We start from the raw sequence: 14951 nt of genomic DNA on the forward strand, positions 1-14951 counted from the left end.
TTTCTCCCTGAGCTTTGGGAAGTGCCTGTTAACCAAGTGCTAACATATGCATCTCTGTATAAACAGGGACCAACCTGCATAACGTAGGTTTTCCATGGTGTCTCACTCTGTGAGATGGGGCCTTGGAAATGAGAGAGAGAGAGAGAGAGAGAGAGAGAATAGATAAAATAGACGAGAAGTAAGAGAGATAAGGGATAGGCGGATGGATAATAGATAGATCTTTAAGTTAATCTCGCCTCTTTCTCCAACTAGCAGCCAGAAATGTTTCTTACCATGTGGGAAACTTTAATTTCTGCTTTGTTTACAACTAAGTCATATGGTGCTCAGGAGGCTTCTATAAGCCACAGTGGCTGGTAGGACACCTACAAGTGAAACACCAGGGTGGAGAGGAGTGGATGGTTAGCTTTCATGTGGAGCATTATTTTGCATCCCACCCCCAAGATTAATCTGGGTATTTTTTAAATGTGTCAAGCCTCTGTTTTGAGCAATGCAAATCCTGAATGAATTTTTAAAAAATGTGTCAGAGTCTCTGCTTTGGAAGAGAAAAGAGCCAGAGTGGGGTTGGAAAAGGGGTATGTCAGTCCTGCATACCAGATGGCATGAATAGACTCAGACAGCATCCAGCAGTGACCGGGGTGGGGGCTGCTGTGGAAGGCAGGGAATTGGACGAGAGCAGAGAAATTATTGTTTAATAATGAAAACAGCTTTTCCTGAGCACTTGTGTCACACCAGAGACTCTGCTAAGGGGTTTATGGGCCTTATCTTGTTTTTGCCGTTTCTCAGAGGAGGAACTGAGGCAAGTCGGTTTAGCAACAAGCCCAAGATCACACAACCAGAAAATAGTGGTGCTCGTCCTGGGACCCGTTTCTATCTGATCCCAACCCCCTACCCTAACCACTGTGTCGGCTGCCTCTCTAGAGGCCTGTGGATGTGGCACTAGGGGTCATGGCTGGCTTGGCAGCAGAAGGGTTGAGCTAGTGAAGTGTTTCAGTTGGCATTGGACCTTCCCTCCAGTGGCCTATGCCCAAGATTCAGCAGCTTATTTTTATGTCAGAACACATCTGCTTTAATTCTACATTTCTTTAAAAAGATCTGAAGAAAGTGTGCATATTACTCTTCATTATAACAAAGACTGAGTTCTCCTTCTAAGAGTGTGTAGTGGATATAGGCGGTGCTCTGCTAGATCTCCTTGAGTCCCTCTGACCACTTCTGTGCACTCCTTCCCCAGCTTCTGTGTCCCCTGGCTTCCAGCCACCTGCACCTATAACCCTCTGTGAAGAACTGCCCTCAGGCTACGGGAGCTAGTTTGACGCCATGCACATGCGCAGAGATCCAGAAGGCATCTCTCCTACTTCCTGGTCTTGAGGCAGGAAAAACTCTGAGGCTAGTGCTCCGCACATCCCCTTCCAGATCAGGCAGGGGCCACCCTTTGGGGGCTTTGCTGAGATCACACTCCTGCTGGTGTCTTCCCTCCCTGAGCTGCTTTCTCACTCCTCTGCTAGTTTCTCCCAAGAGCACTCACTTAATAAATCACTCACACAGGAATCCTCACCTCAGGGTCTGGAAACCTGATATAAGACAGGGAGTTTTCCATAGATGGGAGCTGGATTTTTCCCAACAACTTATTAAGATATAATTTTTAGACAATAAACTGCATCCGTTTAATGTCTACAATTTGATGAATTTTGACAATTGTATACATCTGGGAAATAACTCCTCTAGTCAAGATAAGAAACGTTTCAGGCACCTCCAAGAGATTCCTTGTACCTCTTTCAGTTCAGCCCTCCCTCTGCTCTCAACTCTAGGGAACCACAGCTTTCCAGTTCTTAAGGTCAGTTTCTTTGCAGCCCACTACCTAAACATTAAACCAATGCTTTGTATTTTCCGTTTGTTTTTTATGATACCACTTCAAGGTACCAATTTCTATATTAGTTAAGAAAATGCTAGCTACTAACAAACAAACTCCAAAATGTATAATTGGCTTCAACACGAAAGAAAGTATTTCTTGACTATGTACAGCTCATCAGGATTACTAATCATTGGTAGTCAACTTCCAGGCACTAACTCAGGAACCTCAGCACTTTACATATTGTGAGTCTGATATTACTAAAGTCAGCATCCAAGAGCAAAATGTGTACAGTTGCATCACCCAAGAGGAAGGGGAAAGAGTATGAAGAACGTCCCATGGAAGGGTTTTATGAGCAGGCCTAGAAATTGCTCACATCATTTCTGTCCACATTCCATTGACTGGAACTCAGTGATACGAGCACACATAAATGCAAGAGAGGCTAGAAATATAGCTAGTCTGTGTGCCCTGAAATCACTAGTGCTCTCAGGTAAGCATGAGCTATCTGACCAGAAAAGGGAAAGCGAGAAAGAGGAAGAAAAAAAGAGATACTGATATACACCACCCTCACTAACAGCAACAATACAACAACAAAATAAGAAAGATAAGAATAACTATCATCTTTTGAGCCGTTTCATGCCAAGTGCTTTAACATGATTTATCACATTTATCTTCACAATTCTATAGTAGATGAGGACTAAAGCCATACGAGATTATATGACCCAACATGGTTGCACAGCTATCAAATGGCAGAGAATTGATTTGTGCCCAGGTCTTTCTTGACTCCTAAACCTCTACTGTTAGCATCATACAGAACAAATCAATTACAACATTTTCCGACTTCCATCAGAGCTATAAAATATCAGCAGCAGATTTCAAAATAACCCAGGGCCTCAAGAATATCAAGATTCTGTTGTTATTCAAAGATTCTGAAGAATTAGAGAATAAGCTTCTCACAATGTAGACCTCAGCTCAGTTGACCAAGAAGACAATGCACAGATACTAAGGGTGGGATCAAACTCAGCTCCAGGAGAAGGAGAAAGTTATTTGGTATTTCCCATCCCCTATGAAGTGTAAGGAGGACAGATCACAGTGAAAATTCTGAATGAGATGATGGGGAGTGGCAAATTTTTTAATTTGAGAAAGAAAAAATATTCTCTAGGGATAGAGAGAGTGGAATGGAGAGTGGGAGTGACATGAAATCTGGAAAGTCAGATGAGGCTGGCACTGGGGCGATTGGAAAGGTGTGGGCCTGGAAAAGAGGAAGGAAGACAGCTGGCAGCAGATGAGAACAAGTTTGGGAAAAGAAGACAAAAAGTTCAGAAGGGATTTCAGGAAGCTTTATTGTGTAGTGTGGGACGTCACCTTCTCGCGCAGTCAGGACTTGGCCATGAAAAAAAGCCTCTCTAGGTATTTTGGTCCGGAAGGGAATTCATATAGGGTTTTGATGCTTTTATAAGTAGTAAATGTTTTCAAGTGCCCATGGAACATTCACAAAGATAAACCATATCCAAGGCCTCTAATTTTGAAAAAATTTGAAAATTTTTTAATCATTTCAATTAAAAATTGAAATGATACAGGATATCACAGTGAAATCAACTAAAAATGAAAGAAAACAGAAAAATTTCTAGACACTTGAAAATTTAAAAATGTAATTCTAAAGAACACATGGGTCAAAGAGGAAGTCTCAAAGGAAATAAAGAATGTGTAGAACAAAATGAAAACAAAAATATAACATGTCAACACATGTGGGACGCAGCTAAAGCAGTTCTGAGAGGAAAATATGCAGCACCAAAGGCTTACATTAGAAAAGTCTCAAATCAATAATCTGTTTCTTCCTCAAGAAACTAGAAAAAGGGCGAAATAAACATAAAGTAAGCAGAAAGCAGGAAAACACAGAGATAAGAACACAAGTCAATAGAATTGAAAACAAAAACAATAGACAAAATCAATGAAACAAAAAAATAGTTCTTCAAAAAAAAATAATTGAAAATGATAAACTTCTAGCAGAGGATATCACTACAGAGTCTTCAGCCCTTAAAAGGGATAATAAGAGAATACTACAAATAACTTTATGTTCTTAAATGCAACAATTTAGAAAATATGAACCAATTTGATGAATATTAACACAGAGGAAACGTTTGACAAAATATTTCACCCATTCTATCTTGGGGGAAAAAAGCTCAGTGAACTATGTATGAAGAGAGAAAAACTTCCTCAACTTGATAAACAGCATCTACACAGAGCCTAGAGATAACATCGTGCTTTATGGTGAAAGGCTGTACGCTTTCTTCTGAGATCAGGAACAAGGCAGGGATGTCCGTTCTCACCACTCCTATCCAACAATGAGTCCTAGCCAGTGCACTAAAGAAGAAAAAGAAATAAAAATTATACAGAGCTGTCCTTATTTTAGGATGACAGGGTTGTCTACATAGAAAATCGCAAGGAATCTACCATAAAACTCTTAGAACTAATAAGTGAGTCAGCTAGTTTGCAGAAAAAAACCAACAAACAAAAATCAATCACATTTTAAATATTAATGAACACTTAACCACTAAAATTAAAAAACACAATACCGTTTACAATTGCTCCTAAAAGCTTTTAAATTACCCTTAGACATCAACCTAACAAAACATGGCAGGACTTGTATGCTGAAAACTGCCAAATGGTTATGAAGTAAATCAAAGAAGACTTAAATACACAGAGACATACTATATTCTTGGGCTGGAAGAGTCAACATAGTAAAGATGTCAGTTTTTTTCCAAATGGATCTCTGTAGGTATAAGCCATGTATATCAAAATCCCATCAAGGATTTTTGTAGACATAGACAAGCTTATTATTCTTACACGGAAATTCACAGGATTTAGAATAACTAGTAAAATAATTTTAAAAAGAAGGGTAAAAAGCAGGAGAAGTCACTTGATCTGAATTCAGGACTTATTACAGAAATCCAGACAGTGTGGTTTTGGCAGAGGGGTAGACGTACAGATCAATGGAGCCAAACAGAGCGCAGAACTAGACTCACGGATGTGCCTGCCTGCTTTTCGACAAAGGCACAGTGCCATTCAACAGAAGACTGACAGCCTTTTCAACAAATGGTGCTGGAGTAATTAGACATCCACAGGCTGAAAAATAATACACCTCAGCCTAAACCTCACATCTTATACAATGATTAACTCAAAATGTGTCACAGACTTCATTGTAACGTGTAAAACTATAAAACTTTAGAAGATAACAAAGGAGAAATCTTCAGGATCTAGGGCTAGGTGAAGAGGTCTTAGACTTGGTACCCAAAGCACCATTCAAAAATAGAAAAAGGAATAAATTAGGCTTCATCAAATTACACACTTTTGTCTATGAAAGACTCTGTTAAACAGATGGGAATACAAGCTACAGGCTCAGAGAAAATATTTGCAAACCACATAGTCAACACAATATTTGTACCTAAAATAGAAAACACTCTCAAAACTCAAAAGTTAATCCAATTTGAAAATGGGCAAAGACATGAAGAGAAATTTCAATGAAGAGGACATACAGATGGAATAAGCACATGGAGCGATGTTCAATATCTTTAGCCATTAGGAAAATACCAACTAAAACTACTACACAATATTACTACACAACTATCAGAATGACTGAAATAAAAAATAGTGACAAACCCAATGGGCAGAAACTGGACCACTCGTACATGGCTGTTGGGAATGTAAAATAACATTGCCACTCGAGCAAAGAGTTTGGCAGTTTCTTACAAACCTAAGACATGTGCTTACAATACAACCCAGCAATCACATTCTTGGGCAATTTATCTCAAAATTAAGACAAAAAAAAAAAAATATTTTAAAATTGAAATGTAGCATGCATATAATAAAATGTCTAAAGTACACTTATCTTAAGATTTTGCGTATGTGTACCCCCATGAACGTTCCCTATGCTTCTTCCCAGATGGTACTCCCCGAGGTCATTGCTGTTTTATTTCTATCGCTATGGATGAATTTTGACTGTTTTCAATATAAATGGAATCATACAGTACCTGGTAGTGGTAGTTGGTTCTTCCATATTGCTGCATAATATTTTACTGGTGATAGGAATTTGGGCTTTGCCATTTGGGACTATTACGAAGATATCTTTTGGATTCATGTATACTTCTTTAGCTTGTGTATATACCTAGAAATAGAATTTCTGGGTCTAGAGAAGGCATATGTTTCACTTTTCCTACTAAACAGTTTTCCAAGTGGTTGTACCAACTTATGCTTCCACAAGCAGCGTGTGACAGTTTCAGTTAATCCACATTCTCATCAACGCTTGATATTGTCTGTTGTTTGTCTTGTTTTTTCTTTCCTTTTCACTTTAGCCATTCTAGGGGGATGGGCTGCTATCTCGTTGTGATTTTCATTTGCATTTCCCAAATGATTAACCTGCACAGGCCCCCGAACGACCATCTTTGTAAAGGCCTTTGTAGGGCCTCTGGGTCCCCTTTACAGAGACATCATGAAACAGGTATGCTTGAAAGCATCATAAAGGATAAAGTAGGAATTAAAAATGAGAAAAAAGCGCTGTCTTGACAGCAGTGAAAGGGGAGGGAGAGGGAGGATGGGAGGGCGGGCGGGAGAGGACATGCAGGGAGAGGGGTCCTGTGGGGCAGGCACTCAGGAAGAGGAAAAGCTGGCGGAAGTCTGTACAGGGCAAAGGAGGCCAGTTACACCCTGGAAGATGCACCCCTTCGTGGACCCCCTCCTTCACTGTCTTCAGTGGTGTGGGTCGGGTCTGCAAGGACTAAAGGAACACCAGATTATCACATGAGAAATTTGAACGCATGTTTCAATAACAGGAAAATTGCCAAGAGGTTCTCGGGGGGAGAGTAAACACCAAAAACGAAGGCCAGAAAACAGAACAAAATACCACCACCCCCTCCTCACTCCCCCCACAAAAACCCACAGAGGGAAAAGGAAGACAGTAATGAGACTAAAAGTCCAAAAAAGGAAGTAGAAACTGGGTACAAGATGCCTCAACTGAAGGCATAAACCCATGGTTGAACTTCTGTTTGTGAGACATGAAACAGAGCCCCGGGCAGTCGGGCAAGACCCCAGCTTCCCTCCGTGGCAGAACTGGGCAGGGGCGGTCCTATGAGCGGGGCATCTGGAATGTAAGGGAATTCCCCTGCAGTTAGGGAATTGGGCCCCAGCTAGTTGTGCAAAAGGCAGGTATTCAAGTAAAAGTTAGCTTCTGCACAAACTCAGATATGAAATTTGTTCTGTTATCAGACCCTTTTCTCTCGCAGATTTAAGAATAAAGAGATGCAAACATATTCTCTGTACACTGCTGGCCTATAGCTACTCTGCAGTGGGATTCTGTTTAACGTCCGCTGTTCAGGAGGTAAAAAGAAAAAACAAAGGCACTGACCTGTAGGGTTTCCAATTTCCCTGGTGTGAAGACTCTCCCTGTGACCAAGTTCCAGCTGCCAATTTAAGGTCATTGAAGGTGGAGCTCGGTAGTCTGAGTCTACTGCAGGGTTTAAATAAGTACAATAACGGAGTGCATTGGATATACGGTATCCGATGTGCTAGATGCTTTACATGCATCATGTTACTATAAGAAAAGTGAGGCTCAGAAAGTTAGTTAATTTACTCTGGGCCATTAGCTACTAATTGGTGGAACCAGGAGTTTAAAATAAATATATTGGTCTGACCTAGATCAGTGACTCTCAAGCTTTTCAGTCTCAGGAAGTTTTACACTCTAACGACAACGTGAAGACACCAAGGAGCTTTTGTTTATGTGCATTACTAATATTTACTGTAGTAGAATTAAAATGGAGAACTATTAAAAATTCAGTAATTTACTTAAAAGAACAATAATAAAATGGTTCCATGTTAACATAAATAACACTTTCAGGAAAATAATTCTATTTTCCAAAACGAAAAAAGTTTAGCGGGAAGAGCAGTATTATTTTCCCATTTTTGCAAACCTCTAATGCCTGGCGTAAATAGTCAGTTGGATCCCCATGGCTGCATTTGCATCCAGTCTGTTGTGATGGGTTGCTTTGGTTGAAGTCTGTGAAGGAAAACCAGCCTTGCACAGATACATAGTTGGAAAAAAGAAGACATTGGATACCCCTTGGATGGGTTTGGGGGACCCAGGGGTCCTTGGACCACATTTTAAGAACTGCTTTACAGATGAGAGTTGCACTTGGTACAAACATCAAATGGTACAAAATAACATACAGTGAAAACGAAGTCTTTGTGTCTCCGACAGCCGCCTGGCTCCCTCATGGGAGACTACACACATGAGCGGTCCATTGCGCCGCCTTCCAGAGACCTGGTGCCTTCACAACCAGCGCCTCCCAGCTGGCCTGCCCACAGCATCCTGCCCACAGCATCGCGCCCTTGCTTGTTCACTCCAGCCTGTAGGCACTTTGTACCAACCTGAAAGTTTGCATAGCACTGCACGGGCCTTCACCAGTCCTCACAGTACAGGGATCATCCTGTAACCTGTATCTTCTGCTACATGTATAAATGTTTGTAAGATAAATTCCTAGAAGTAGGATTAGAAGAAAAGATATGCACACATTTCAATTCTGATAAACGTGGCCGAACAGCCCTCCATGACCGCGGCTCGATTTCCACTCCCTCCAGCAATGGGCACACATGACTTTTTCTCCACAGCCTCACCTACTCAGCATGGGAACCAGATGTGAAGTTGGGGGTCTGACTCCAGGACCTGGGTGTCCCCACTAAGCCTCAGGGGGGGATCTCAGAAGCCACCATCCATCTGGGCAGCCCAACGCGTGTGCCCCTGTGTCTAATAACCAGTCATGCGATGTTCCCTGACATCCTGAAAGATGCTGGGTGTGGGGCTATTTGTTCTGCAGCATCACATGCCTCCTTCCCTGGTCCCCTGACAGACTCTAGCTCCTCTCTCTAGTCCGTATTAAGTGGCTAGTCCGTAAACATCTCTGCAACGTGCTTTTGACCTCCCCCACCTTCCTCTGTGCATGTCTTGAGCCCTACACAGATTCGTACCCCACTAGACCATGACCTTCTAGACTGGGGTGTCTCACTTTGATGTGCAGACAAATCCCCAGGGATCTAGGGAGAGCGCAGATTCTGTGGTGGGACCTGAGCATCTGCATTTCTGAGAAGCACTCAGGTCTGGCCATCACACATTAAACAGCAGGGGTCTAGCAATAAGTCTCAAACTCCAACACAAATACGATGGCCCTGGAGGGCTTGTTAAAACCCAGCCTCCTGGGTCCGACACCTGCTCCTGGAGATTCTGATTCAGCAGGTCTGGGCCAGAGCCTGAGAATCTTTATTTCCAACAAGCTCCCAGGTGATGCTGATGCTACCGGCCCACAGACCTCACCTGGTGTTAACACTAGTTCTAGGCCTTGCCTAACTCATCTTCGAGGCTCTTGAACTGCCCAGTGCTTGACAGAGAGAGGGCACTTATAGATGTGTGACGAATGAGGTGGAAGGGGACAAATACCAGCATGAGCCAACTGCATGATTTAGAGCTTTCAGACTAGATAGAAGAGGTGACAGGGACACACACATCACTTTCTGCAACTTAGATCTGAGATACAGAGGATCTTTATCAACTTCTTCATTCCCACCTGCCTTTCTACCAGGCGCAACCCACAATGAGCCACTACTCAGGTCACAGACCTGCCATGGTCTGGTTAGCAGCCCTTGGCCCCAGCTTTTACAGGCTCAGTGGCCATGCTCTGGGCTCTCTGCCAACAGGAACCATCCCCAGAGACCAGTGTATTTGGGTGAGTAGGAGGGGCAGAGGAAGCAGGCTGGGAGGAGATAATGTGCTCCTTCTTCGTTCATAGGTTCTCATATCCTGCCCCCCAGTGCCTGCTTCCTGCCATGCATCTCCCTGTGGCAGAAGAACTGCAAAGAGGAGCTTTTCCCCATGTCACTGTCATCCAGGCTGTGCCCGGGAAGGCCACATAAGAGGGTCTGTCTCCTGGTCTCACTGAGGAGAACCCACCTCTCAAGTAGCTGTTTTCTCACAGGACTCGTCAGAGCTTCCCGGCACCTATAAATTGACAAAAGGAAGAGGCAGCCTTTTTTTTCTGTTAGATATCATCATGCCTGGTGTGACACCAGTAGCCATCTTGTGGCCATTAGCAGAGCTGGTCTGAGTATGTCAGAAAGATGGGAAGAACCCTGGGTCTTGGGTGAAGCTGTGGAGCCACTACACTAACAAACTCTGTAGCCATCCCACCTCTTGTGATTAATCTATTCAAAAATGCTTACTGAACACCTATCACATGGGGATACAGCAGTGAACAGAAGAGGGAGCATCATAGCTCTCAGGCAGCTGGCGCTGCATTGGAGGAAAACAGACAATGACTAAGAGATAGATAGATAGATAGATAGATAGATAGATAGATAGATAGATAGATAGATAGATAGACAGACAAGATGGATAGGTCAAGTGGTGATAAGTAAATCAGGGGAGGGAGTCATAGATGTCTTCAGGGGCGAGGGAGGAGGAGATTTAATTTTAAATAAGGTGGTTAGAGAATGCCTCACAGGAAGTAACACATATGTATAGATATGAAGGGGATGAGGGAGCAGGTTATGCAGGTATCTGGGGAAGTGCATCCAGGTTGAGGGAAAGAGCAAGTGCAAGGTCCTGAGGTAGAAATGCACCTGGTGAGTTCAAGGACATCCTGGGTCAATTTGGCTGAAGCGGAGTGAGCAAAGGGGAGAGTTTTAGCAGAGGAGGCCAGAAAAGGAATGAGGGCCAGGAGGTGTACCACCTTGCAGGCTACTGTAAGGACTTGGAAGAGGAAAGCCTGACTTGAAATAACTCTTGAAGAATTACTCTGGCCACTATGTTGGAAAGACACTGTGGTCTTGGGTGGTTTGGTCCAAAGTGGGGCAGTGGAGGTAGTGAGGAGGGATTGGATTCCTTATATGTTTTGAAGATAGCGCTAACAGGTTTTGCAAAAACATTACATGCCAGGTTTGAAAGGGCTGAGTCAAGTGTAACTCCAAGGTTTTGGCAGGGCCAATGGAAAGGAGAGAGCTGCCATTTACCTCTAGATGAGGATGACAGTGGTAGCAAAGAGTTTTGAAGAAAGATCAGGAGTTTGATTTGCGATCTGTTAGAAACCCAAGTGGAAACATTGAGCAGAGTGTTGGATATGAGCCTGGATTTGAGGGAGGCGGGTGGGCTGGAGGTGGACATTTGGGCGTCTTCAGAACAAATACGACATTTGGAGCCATGAGAGAGAATGGTGCCACCAAAGGCGTGAGTGTAGATAGGAAAGAAAAGCAGCTCAAGGACCATGCCCTGGAGCATGCCAAGTTTAAGAAGTTGGAACATGGAGTAGAAACCAGCAATGGGAACTGAGAAGGAGCTGCCAGTGAAATAAGAGAAAAAACAGGAGCATGTGGTGTCCTACACATGTGAAGAAAGGCTATCAAGGAGCGATAATGGTGACAAATGTGCTGAGCCATCAAGTCCAATAAGGTCCGAGAATTGGCCATTGGATTTAGCCTCAGGCAGGTCCCTGGTGACCTTGACAAGAGCAATGGAGTGATGGGGGCAAGAGCCTGGGTTTCGGAAAATGTGGGTGAAGTGGAATTGGATACAAGTAAAGACAACTCTGAGTAATTTTATTGTAGAGTGAAGAAATGAGTCAATAATTACAGGTGGAAGTGGAATTAAGGGAGATTTGTTTGCTTTGTTTGTTTGTGTGTTTGTTTGTTTAAGATCGGAGAAGTAAGGGTGTGTGTGTATGCTGACGGGAATAATCCAACAAAGCAGGGAAAGCTGACCATACAGGAGAAAATGACCAATGTCCTTGAGCAGGTGCGAGAGGATGGGACCCCATGCAAAGTGGAAGGGATGGACTTAGATGGGAGCGTGGAGAATCCATCCATGTAACAAGAGGGAGGGTAGGAAGGGTCTAGGAAAGGGTGGATGGGAAGAGGGGAGGTGGGACTCGTAAAAAGTCTCTTCTGGTGGTTTCTATTTTCTCAATGACATAGAAAACAAGGTCATCAGCTGAGAATGAGGTTGACAGAGGTGGTGGTGGCGATTCAAGGAAAAGGTAGAAGGTGTGAAATGATGTCTGAGAGGAAAATGCAGTTGATGGACAGTAAGGACCCTTTAAATATGGCTGCCTTTAATTTAGAACGACCCCAGTCGGTACGCCTGTGGGATTTTCTTTAGCCTCCTTCCGCTTCATGGGTATAGGTGGGAAGCAGGCTCTAACCAGGATAGGATTTTAGCAGGTGGACGTGACAAGCTCAGGAAAGAGTAAAGGAGTTGAGGATTATGTAAGGAAGGAACTGCGTGATGGCCCGTGATGCTTTGCAGTTTCTGTGTATATTTGAGACTGTCATGCAATGAAGCCAGCCTGGCCAGCTAGAGGATGAGTGATCACAGAATTGAGGCACCCCCATCCATAACTAGCACCAACGGTCACACTTGGGAGGGAAGCCACCTGGGACCAGCCACCTAATCCACAGACTCACAAAATCATGTCATTGTGATTTTAAGAACCTAAGTGTTGAGGTTGTTTATTAAAACTGCAAAGAGAAACAGAGACATATGTGGATAGTGATATTATCAAGAATTATTGCAAGAGAAAGTTAGAGAGTAATACCAAAGCAAAGCTAACATCTAGGTTTGTGAGAAAATAAGTTTCTATTCTTCTTTTATTTGAGCTATTTTGAGTGAATTGCCTTGTAATTTATTATAAAACGTGTCCAACCTATACAATTAGGGATGAAAAAAAGTGATCTCTGCCACCCCCAAAAAGCTTAAACCCCCAGAGAGCATCTGCCTCTCAGGGATGTCTTCCTGCTGTGGAGGGTGGGGAGGGCATCCGGGAGGAGGCGGCCTCTTGGATGATTCAGGCAGGAGAAGAGCGATCTGACAGGGATGTGTCCAATACCCTCTTTGACTTTGGGACCTGACCTAGCATAGCAGGGCAGCTGAGAAGGCCTGAGAGAGGGACAAAGGACTATTGGAACCGTCCCTCCTTTGGTTTTCAGGTTGGGGTTTGTAGAGTGCTGGGGGGTGAGAGAGCGCCTGGGAGAGGCCAGGCAGGCAAGGAGAGGCAGAGATAAAGGAAGACAAATGACCACCTGGCTAGAAGGAATATGGACTGAGGAGGGGTGGTGGACAGAGACAGGGAAAGGAAATTACGCAAGGTGGAAGGAATGGGGCGAGGGGAAGGTGGGGATAAAATAGGGTGGTGTGGAGGGGGCAGGGGTGCGCTACTGCCTATGGGCCACCTGTATCTCTCAAACCCCTCTTGTGCAGCTGTGGGACACTCACCAATGGGGCTTTCTTGTCCTAAAAGTGGCCTGGGACCAGAATCAACTTCTTTGGCCATGTAACCAGACAGTGTGTCCCAGAATTAGGCAACAGAGAGATATCCATGGTCATGACACCACCATCCCCTCTCTTGGAAATTCACTTACTAGTGTCGTAGTTGAACCTGAAAGGTGTGCCTCAGTGACAAGCAGGTTGTATGCCATCGAGGAGCATAGCCCTGCCCTGTCTTGGTTGTACAGAACATAAGGTTTCTGGGATGCTGAGGTTGGGACAGGAAAGGAGAAGCTGAAACATGGCTGGGTCAGGATTAGAGGTCACAGGTGAGACGAAAAAAGCAAGTGTGTGGGATTTAAAAAAAGGAGGGGGGTTCAGTAGGCCAGGTCATGCGGCTGACACTGGAGGGGTGTCAAATTAAGATATAAGCATCCTAGACAGAGTCAAGGTTAGACTATTGTGTGTACCTTACTGACACTTCTATCTATTCCCGCCACAGATAGGCATGGGTGACAGCATGCCTAAATGTCCCACCCTGCATGCTGGTGGAAAAAAATCTCCTGGGTTGATGTGCAGTGATAAAAGCCAGATGGAAAACAACGTGTACCTTATGGCCCATCTGTGTTAAAAAAAAAAAAAAAAAAAAAAAAAGCCTGTGTGTGTGTGTGTGTGTGTGTGTGTGTGTGTGTGTGTGTGTATTCCTCTCTGTAGTCACCAGTATTAACCTGGTTTTACTGAAGAGGAAAGAGGCACTCGAGGGCTTAAAATAACATGCCCGAAGTCAGTAAAAGTAGAGCTAAGATTTAAGTGCAGGACTGTCTGATTTGAGAGGCTCATCACTGATGATGCCCTCCTGCCCTTCTCTCTCTGTACAAAAGCGCCAAGTCGCTAGGCCTATAGCCGTGCTTGTCAGTCGGGTACCTTTTGCCTCCTTCTTCCAACATCTATCTCTCTGTGGACAGGCTTCCAAAAAGGGGAGACCCAACCCAGAAGGCTCATGGGCTGTTCCAATGAAGAGGACACTGAGGCACCTTGTCCAAAGTCTTCATTTTACAGATGAGGAAACTGAGCCTTCTTGAAGGGGCACGTGACATTTTGCACAGCACATTCACATTTATGATTTCTGACATGGTGCATTGCTGCAAACCTGTGAGGAAGGTTTAGCGGAGTCCCCATGTCACAGAAAAGATGTGAACAGACAGGGACCCAAGCGCAGAGCAGGTGTGGGTAGTTGTGGGGAGAATCAGAATCAGCATCATTTGTCAGACACTTTTCCTGTGCCAGGCGCTTTTGATATTTTTCACATCCAAGCTGACCTCACGCATCCTCCTGTGAGCCTAAGCGTTCAGTGTTCTCCTTTGACGGAGGGGGAACCAAGACTTAGACAGTCATAATGATCTGCCCATGTCTTACGTGGAGAACTGGGACGTGAACTTGGCCGGGGTTGGACCATTGCAGAAAACAGTAGCCCAGGCAGTCAGAAGTGGAGGACGTAGGGGGCGCCAAAGAGCAGCTTCCCCTTCTCTCTGGCTTGCCAGCCAGATCATTTTGAGGAACAGAGGACCCAGGTTTCCGGTTTAATTCCTTCCACTTGCAATCTTTAAAAAAAAGAAAGAAAGAAAGAAAAAAGCTACTTACTGACCACAAGAACTCCACCCCCTGTCCCCACCCTGACACCACATTCCAAGCCTTCAGTTGCTCCGCAAGCTCTCGGAACACTTCTTTGTAACCCACCCTACTCCATCAACTCCACCCAACCCCACCCTGCCCAACCCCCTTAAGACAGAGCTGGCCAAGGAGAAGTGC

This window comes from Rhinolophus sinicus, chromosome 5 (assembly GCF_057876585.1).
Source record: "Rhinolophus sinicus isolate RSI-liver-muscle chromosome 5, RSI-T2T, whole genome shotgun sequence".
NCBI lineage: Eukaryota > Metazoa > Chordata > Mammalia > Chiroptera > Rhinolophidae > Rhinolophus > Rhinolophus sinicus.